Raw genomic sequence first — 9,452 nt, 5'->3', positions numbered from 1 at the left:
TGTATGTTGCTATGAGGACATTTCATGGACTTAAATCATAACCACGCTGGCGGGATCCACAGCTGATTGCATTTGTAATCAGCTAAAGGGAGTGTCTTCTGCAATGATTGATACTTAATCTAATCACCGGAAGGCTTTTAAGGAGGATTCAGAAGAGACAGTCATTCTTCCTGCTTCAGTCAGCCAGCCTCTCCTGAGAGTTCATTAAGGACTTTCATTGGAGCTGCCAGCTTGTGACCTGCCCTACAGACCTTGGACTCCACATCCCCATAGTTACCTGAGACACTTTTATAAATTTTATATTTACAGATATCCCCTGCTGATTCTGTTTCTCTAGAGAACCCTAGCTCATAGAGGAGGTGTGGTAGTTAGAGTCAGCTGTCAACTTGGCTGGGTGAAGGTGCCTAGATTTATTGCTGTGGACATGCGCCAATGGCATGTGAACCTCATCTGTTGCTGATTACATCTGCAGTCAGCTAGGAGGCGTGCCTGCTGCAATGAATGATGCTTGATTTAATTGGCTGGTGCTTAAATGAGAAAGCTTAATGTAGCACAGCCCAAGCAGCTCAGCATACCTCATTTTAGCACTTGTAGCTCAGCCCAGGCCTTTGAAGATGCAGAAAGGAATCACCCTGCGGAAAGTTGTTGGAACCAGAGGCCTGGAGAGAAGGCCAGCAGAGATCACCCTGTGCCTTCCCACATAAGAAAGAACCTCAGCTAAAAGTTAGCTGCCCTTTCCTCTGAAGAACTAATGAAATAAATCCCCTTTTATTAAAAGCTAATCTGTCTCTGGTGTGTTGCATTCCGACAGCTAGCAAACTAGAACAGAAGGTTTCCCACCATTTCCAGAACTAAGAGTGATGCACTGTGCCCACACCATCTGTATAAACAATATGGTTTATGCTGAGCATCTGCTTTTCTTCTGGGTTCTGGAATTTCAGTAGACGCCAGTCAGAGAGTGCTATGTGACCAGCCCCCAATAAAACCTTAGACACTGAATCTCTTATGAGCTTTCCTGTTAGAGACTCTTTCACACTGTTGTCACAACTTGCTGCTGAAAGAATTAAGAGCATCCTGTGGACTCCATAGGGAGAGGACCCTTGGAAGCTTGCAGCTTATTCCTCCCAGACTAATTCTCTTTGCTGATTTTGCTTTGTATCCTTGCACTATGATAAATCATAGCCAAAGGTATGAGTTCCATGAGTCCTCCTAATGAATCAGTGGAGGAAGGGGCCCCTGATATAACCCCATCCTTGGAACTGGAGTCTAGTCATATTTAAGATAATCAAACCTGAATGATAGTCATATTTTCATCACCTGTAAGAAGGTCAGTTAAGAAAGAAAAACATTTAACTTGGATAAGGCCCTTCTGTCTTTGAAATTTGGTATTCATCTATGGATATTATGGGAATGAGAAGTTTTCCTCATTACTATTATATACAATTTGGACTTAGGCGGCACACCATACCATGAAAAGTGGCTGATGCAAATATGAGTTGTCTTTGTCTCAAAATCAATTAAAATAATTTTCAAAAATTATAATAAACTATATTTGAAAAAGCTGTCATACACATCTCTTTGATCCTCTTGAAACTGGGGACACACTTACCATTGGGTGCCTCACAAGGAGAGAGGTTCTAGGATGGTCTGATGAATACAGAGTTATGGGATAAGTCTGTCTCTACAACTTGATGCAAAATCATTATATAAAAGGAAAACTATAATGTGTTATATCTGTTAATTGACATTCTGATCATATGTTGACTTTAAAAATTTTTTAATTTAAATTTTTTGTTAATTTTTTTTTTAATTTAAGAAAACAAACAGTACACTTGAATCACCAACAATGGATATCTTAGTTGGCTTAAGCATAAGTGAAAGGTTTAGGAGGCGAAAGGGTGAGAAAGAAGGAAGGTAGACCAGGAAGGTTAAAGCGGGCGGGTTTATTTCCGTGCTCCCGGGCAGAGCTCACCCAACCCAAGATGGAGAGAGATGAGTCTGTGCCTGGGTGATGGCGTGGGCAGTTTTAAAGCAAGGGGGTCAGGTGACGTCCAGAAGGGGCGGTTTTCCGGAAGTCAGGTGTCCGGAAGGGGCGGTTCCGGAAGTCATGTTGGGAGAACTGACAGCCTCTGCAGCTTGTAGTGCCCTTTCCCGTTCCCCCGACCTAACAATAAGCATATTTAAATAAAGTATCCATATAATCATCGTAAAGCCTATATTTGTGCAGTAAGCCTCATAAACCAATTTAAAAGTAAGGCAACAAGGGAAAAATCTACATATTCAGATAGCAAAATTCTTAAATTCTAAGTATTAAATACTTAGATACCATTTGATCAGCTGTCAAAACTGTGAATGTTCTCAAAATATCAAGTAGAAAGTTCTTACGAATATCTGTATTGCTATAGTAATGACCTGTGTTACTAAATATTTTCCTGATTTCAGGAAAATATGAAAATACAAATATTTTTACAATTAACATATGGAAATCTTAGGCACCTAAAATGTTATGTAGACTTTTTTTTTTTTTAACATTTAAAGCACTTTTTAAAAAAATTATAGTTACAACATGATGTTCTTTTTTTTTTGCATGGTTAGGCACCAGGAATCTGACCTGGGTCTCCTGCATGGCAGGCAAGAATTCTGCCTGCTGAGCCAGTGTGATTGTAAACTTTTTAAACTATTGAACCCCCTGAGAGATTGTACCTTCTGGTTGAAATAAAGTGTTTATGATGCATTGTGATTTCGGATGCTATTTGCTCCTTCTTGGACCTTTAAGAGACATTCTTAACCATATAAAATTTTTAGGGCAGGTTTGCTCTTGCTGCCCCCCCGCCCTCCCCCCCAGTTTTAAACTGCTTTATTGTCTAGAAGAGTTCTGTGAATAACTGTAGCATTGCTTTTTGAGCGAAATACTTCCCCTGGCCACTGAAGACGTTTCTCATATAATCAAATAATTTATACATCTTGATCCTATTTATTATTATTATTATTATTTTCACTGTGTGTGTCTTTGGAGTTAAAATGTCTATGATAGCCTCATCAGAAACAATCTTCAATCTGTCCCGGGTTAAAGCTGAACATTCACATAGCACCATGCTCCTATCTCTCTTGCTACTTTCTGTCCTTATTCCACACACACGGAATTTTTCTTTTATGTCATTTGGTCTTCCTAAAGTTTTGGGGTCATCTTGGAAATGAATCTGAGTTCCTGTTATTACAAAGTGTACATTTGGTGCGTATTCCTTAAGTTCTGGTACCCACTCCTCTCTGACATTTTGAAACGAGGCTGGATTTACCACAGAGAAGCATCTAAGGAAGACATCAGTCATAGGACCAGATAAAGCCCTAGGCGCCCGTAGCGTGTCGTAGAGTCCCCGGAGGTACTGCCTGCCCCCACGGTGACGCTACCTGCGCAGTGGTCGGAGATGGTGCGCACCCAGTCCTCTGCGAAGGCATCGCTGGCACAGCTCATGAGTAGGCACGTCTTGCCCACCGCCCCGTCGCCAGCCACTGCGCACTTGAGCATCACGCCGCTGGCCGTGAGCCATGCTGAGGTCGGCCGCCCCGCCCCGGGCATGGTTCCCCCACCCCCCTTATAGAGGCTTCCCCGCCAGAGGGGAGGGAGCGGCGTGCCCGGGAGCTGTCCCTGCCTTGGTCAGTGCGCAGCGCCTGTCCGCTGCCCCCGCCCTCTCCTCGGCCTGACCTACCCAGGAGGATCTGCTGGATCATAGCTCATGTTGACTTTGACACTCAGAAAACGTATTCTCAGAAATGCTTTATCAGTCTTGGATGAATTTCAGTGGCAAAAGCCAGGCTCGGTGTCTGCTCCATCTGTAATTACTAAGAGAAATTGTTCCACTCCGCCCTGATTTGGGTATAACATGAATTTGGGCATCCATAATGAAATAAAGCAGATTTTAGAAAGCCCACTATCAATTGCCCTCCCTTTGTAACCAAGAAACTGATCACCATCAAGAAGAAAGGCAGGCGATAATATTGGAGTTAGGTGATTTATAGTCTTCAGGAAAGGATACTCAATAAACTGAAGAAATTGTGAAAGAGAAGCACATTTGTTAAGAGGCAGAAGCTAAGAAACTGGTGTCCGGGGCACAGTTCAGTGGTGAAGTTCTTTCAGGGTCCTGGAGTTTGCTAGACAGCAGAGGCTTCGGAAATATTTGCTCCAAGGGATAAGTGGTCTTTGAGATCAGTTCAGGAGCCCTGTGGAGAAGAAGAAATACACCCCAAGCTCAGAGGCTACATTTCCTTTCCCTCTAGAGCTCAAGAGAGAAAAAAAAATTATAGAGAGAGATCTGATAAAAAAAAAAACGGGGTAGAGTTTCTGGGGTTTCCTTCAGCAAATGAGGCAAAGTGAGGCTCATTGCCTCCACCCACCCAAAGATGAAAATGGGGGCAATTCAAATTAGCTTGTAAAAAAGTACAGCCTCTGAGAACTTCTCTTAAACCATTAGGGTATTTCCTGTAATATCCTGGACACAATATATTCAGTAAATGTCCCCAGGTTCAGGTTGTAATGAAATAAATTACATCCCACCAAGGAAGAAGAGGGCAGAAATACTGTCTATTGGCTGAGGTCCTTGTCTTGAAATGAAAATGAAAATGCATTCAGTCATGGAGCAAAGAGCCACACCAATTTAGAAAACTGTATGAAATCTGCATCCCATTCCCCATGTCACTAGGAATCAAAGCAGAACCTGTCCAAAGACCTTAAGCCAACCCAAGGCTTAAAGGACCACCTTGCACACTGAGGTCACATGGAGTTTCCCATGACCTTGCTGGGCCAGGGTTCCATTCTGGGCATCTTTCTCCATGCAGGGCTCTCTCTGCCTTTTCAAAATGTGATTTCAGTAGCTTCTTGTGTTCGTGGTTTTATTTTTCTGTCTCAGCTTTTTATTTTTTAAATTTATTGTATAATATAACATATATACAAAACAAAGAAAGAAAAAAACAGTTTTCAAACACTCTTCAACAAGTAGTTACAGGACAGATCCCAGAGCTTATCATGGGCTACAATACAATCCTCTCAGATTCTTCCTTCTAGATGCTCCAGAACATTGGAGGCTAGAAGGAATAAATGTCTTTTTATCATCACAATTAACTTTTATTTCTTTTTTGTGCAAAATGACGAATATACAAAAAAGCAATACATTTCAAGGCATAGTGCAGCAATTAGTTGCAGAACAGATTTCAGAGTTTGGCATGGGTTACGATTCCACAGTTTAAGGTTTTCACTTATAGCTGCTCTAAGATACTGGAGACTAAAAGAAATATCAATATAATGATTCAGCAATCATACTTGGTTTGTTAAACCCTATCTTCTCTGTATAACTCCACCATCACCTGTGATCTTTTTCCCACTTTTTAGGGGTGTTTGAGCTATGCCCATTCTAACTTTTTCATGTTGGGAAGGGGCTGTCAATAATATGGGATAGGGAGATGGAACTAGCTGGTGTTCTGAAGAGGCTGGGCCCTCTAGGTTTCAGGACTTATTTGGTCTAGGGACCCATCTGAGATTGTAGGTTTCTGGAATGTTACTCTAGTGCATGGAACCTTTGTAGAATCTTATATATTGCTCTAGGTGTTTCTTTAGGGTTGGCTGGAATGGTTTTGGTTGGGGTTTGGCAAGTTGAAGTAGGTAGCAATGTCTAACCGAAGCGTGCATAAGAGAGACCTCCAGAGGAGCCTGTCGACTCTATTTGAACTCTCTCAGTGTGCCTTAGTTTTTTATTCAAGAGCAGTAGGTGAGAGAGACAGCAGAAGGGCAAATATCAACCATTTCCCCCCAAGTTTTCTTACCTTGCTGCCTTCTAAAATGGACGAGGAAGCTCCCCAGGAGGAGCGTGAGCCCCAGCAGGAAGCCCCGACTCCAGCGGGCAGAATCAGACCGTGCCTCTGGGAAGAACAGACCCCAGGGTCAGTGCTGACCCACCTGCTGCACCCTCGGTCCTGTCTGAGATCCTGGAGCCTGATCTAGTACAGTGTGGCGAGAAAAGGGGGAGGACAAGGCCAGTCCTGGACCCAGCGGAGAGAGAGTAGATGCGGAAAGCACCCCAAAGATCTGGGAGTCTCAGGATGGGGATTTCCACAGGGATGCGAACTCTGATGCTGGTGACTGCCCCTCACAACAGCCCATAAAGTCCAAGCTCTCAGGCTGCTGGGAGAGGTCAGCTCCCATGTCTGAGGACCAGCTGGGAAGGTGATTGCCTTCCTGAGATTTTCTGACAAGGGCATTAGGATGCCCCAGGTCAAGGAGGAACATGTGCTGGGTCCACCAGGTATCCATTGCTTTCAGCCCAGAACCAGTCGAGGTGCTTGATCAGGAAAAATTACGAGGTGGTGCAGCCCCAGTGTTTAGTGACCCACGACAAAATGAGGGTGCCCATCTCCTGTTCTTCAGAATGTGGGGTCTAGCGTGGTTGTGAGGGGGTAACTCACTCCACTCCACGGTGACAGGTCTGTCCAGGCTGGGATGCTCCCCCTGGCAGGTGTAGACGTCTCCTTGCTGGGGGGTCATTTCCAGCATCACCAGGATCTGAAAGGTCCAGTCTCCATTATGGATCAGATCTGTGAACCAAGCCCAGCTGTTTCCTCCTGTCCATTCCAGAACATCCGGACTTGAATGCTGCCTGGATGGAAACCTGTCACATGGCAGACAAGCGTACTGTGGAGCTGCAGGGGCTCCTTCTTGGAGCCGTGCACTTCTTGGAGACGTGCACTTTCGGCTGGACTAGGAGCAGGGAAAAGGACCTTGTTAGGACCTCTGAGACAGCTAAAGCAGTGCTTTTACCTACTCCTTCTACCAAACTGATTTCAAGATGTTTAAAATGTTTTTATAAGGGGAGGATGGGGGGACAGCTTAGGAAAATCAGAATTAGAAGTTCAAATGTTTTAAGAATGATCTCCTCACATGTAATAAAGAGCAATGAAGAAAAGATGAGGGTCAAAATGGGCACTCTGCAGCACTTTCACCAGAAACCTATAATCTAGGAACTAATATTCTTTGGATGGGAAATGTTCAACCAGTTATGAAGCTATGGAACTTTGCATTTTTTCAACTTCCTCAAAAGGATACATAATCCTGTCAAATGTTCTCTTCAAATCAGAACATATTCAGTCAATAAAATTCCTTTCATCTGGTGTTCTTTTTTTTTTTTTTTACATAGGCAGGCACCAGGAATCGAACCCGGGTCCTCTGGCATGGCAGGCAAGCGTCCTTGCCTGCTGAGCCACCGTGGCCCTCTTATTATTTTTTTTAATGAAGAAATGAAGTTCCTGGATTCATTCTTCATTTAACTTAGGTCTCCTGTTCTTCCCTCAAAATAAACAAACAAACCACACACACAACAACACTTTATGGCAAGATCCACAAACCTAATATTCTTGTTCTTTCCTGTTTGACCATCAAGGAGTCCAGTCCTTTCCCGGTGGCCTCCCATGCAATGAGACTCCCGAGGCACCCAGCCCGGGGCTCCGAGGTAGGACAGCGACCTCTCCCTTTTTCTGCTGTCCTTCTGTCTTGCACCCAGCCTCTCACCTCTGCGCTGCAGCGTGAAGCCCCTGTCCAACTCGAAGTTGTGTCTGCACACTGTGTCCACGGTTCTCCGTCTCAGTTCCAGGAACTCCCCCTGGATGCCCCAATTCTGCATAGTTCTGCGCCCCAGCTCAGTCACAACCTTGAACACCCCCACGGCGCTGTCAAATCGGACTGTCTTCTCTCTGTTGTGAGCGTATTCCTCCAGGAGGCACCGCGTCCCGTTCAACTCAGGGCGGTGGCTCCTCCTCTGGTTCGCGTAAAGCTCTGCGGAGAGGGAGGGCGGAGCCGGACCCCCGCCGCCAACCTGTGCACTCCCCACCCCCCAACCCGCATTCCCGCGCAGGCGCCCTCGCTGCCGGGGTGAGTGGCCACAGGCTGGGGTCGCATATTTGGCTTTGCTCACGTCTTTCTCCCGGGTCTCCTTCTTGTATCCTTCTTGTGCGTAGTAATGGCACTCAGAGGTGTAGCAATGCCCTCTGCCCAGGGAGTGCTGACACAGAGCATGGCCAGGACTAAAACTTTGTTGTCGTTATGTTCTCTTTGTAATGTGGGTGAACTAACCCAAGTTGAGAATGTCAAGAGTGCCACGAACACCACCAAGACACACCAGTGACATTTAAGGGGGATGTGGGCAGGTTGCTGGCTCTGGCAGACATCGGCCTTGGTCAGGACGGTTTGGGGAGTGCAGACATCAAATTGTGTGAGTTAAATATCGACCATGAGTAGTTGCCCATATAGCAACTTCTTTTCTAAATTCTATATCTGGATAGCCACATGCCCACTGGACATGTCCAGATGGATATCCCATCGGAACCTCAAAATCAGTCTAACCAAAATGAAACTCATTGGCTTCCTCCTGGATTTCTACTCCTTCTCCCCAGTTCTTGGTGCATGGTATTATTATTCACCTAATCTTCTAAGAGTTTGCAGTTATCTGAACTCATCCGAATTTCTCATCAGATAATGACCTATTATTTTACATCTTTCCTATATCCCTGTTTGGACCTCATCCTTCCATTCTACTGCAACAGATTTAACTCAGGCTGTCATTGTTCCTAATCTGGGTTGATGCATTAACCCCTTAGCCTTCTCCCTGCCTTTTATTGCCTCTACCAACTCATCTTCTGCCTGAACTGGAAATCTTTTAAAGGTCACACGTTGCATCCAGATAAAGTCCAGACTTTCTGAAGAGATGAGCAAGGATTTGGATAGTCTTACCTCTCCATACCTACCCTGTCTCCTTTGCTGTACTCTCTTCTACTTGGCCATTCTGATGTCTTAATTTTTGTGATTTCTCTTGCTTTTTGTGTTTGCATATTATACTTTTATTATTATTATTGGTTTACAATGCCCAAATTAAGAATGCCTAATTCCACCTTATCCTTCTTGACTAAGCCTGGGTGTCAGCTCTTCTGAGAAATCTCTCCAAATTGGTTTGCCCCTCACTCTCCCAGGTTACTTCTCTTCTGTGTTGTAAATGTTCTCTGTGTTTAACTTCACCACTGTGTTTATCACACTATACTTACAGACTGTCTCATAATCCTCATCTTAGCTCTCAAATTGTTTCTTTTCCAGTGATCCCTACCTGAATAAATGACACCACCCATCAGGCTCAGCGAGCGGAAATGTGAGAGTCAACTTTAACCCTTTCTCTTTTATCCCCCATAACCAAGTCCCAGGGAGTTTGTACCCTGTACTGCCCCCTTCTATGTGAGATGTGTTCTAATTTGCTAGCTGCTGGAATGCAATATGCTAGAAATGGAATGGCTTTTAAAAAGGGGGATTTAATAAGTTGCTAGTTTACAGTTCTAAGGCCAAGAAAATGTCCCAGTTAAAGCAAGTCTATAGAAACGTCCAATCTAAGGCATCCAGGGAAAAATACCTTGGTTCAAGAAGGCCG

General features: G+C 44.4%; 1 pseudogene; it reads right to left on the bottom strand.

Annotated features, from left to right (window-relative positions):
* Nucleotides 1-2,846: 2,846 nt before the first annotated feature.
* On the bottom strand, nucleotides 2,847-3,577 carry LOC143682610 (rho-related GTP-binding protein RhoQ pseudogene; annotated as a pseudogene).
* Nucleotides 3,578-9,452: the final 5,875 nt, after the last annotated feature.

This window comes from Tamandua tetradactyla, chromosome 5 (assembly GCF_023851605.1).
Source record: "Tamandua tetradactyla isolate mTamTet1 chromosome 5, mTamTet1.pri, whole genome shotgun sequence".
NCBI lineage: Eukaryota > Metazoa > Chordata > Mammalia > Pilosa > Myrmecophagidae > Tamandua > Tamandua tetradactyla.
This window is presented reverse-complemented; position numbering and strand designations above follow the sequence as displayed.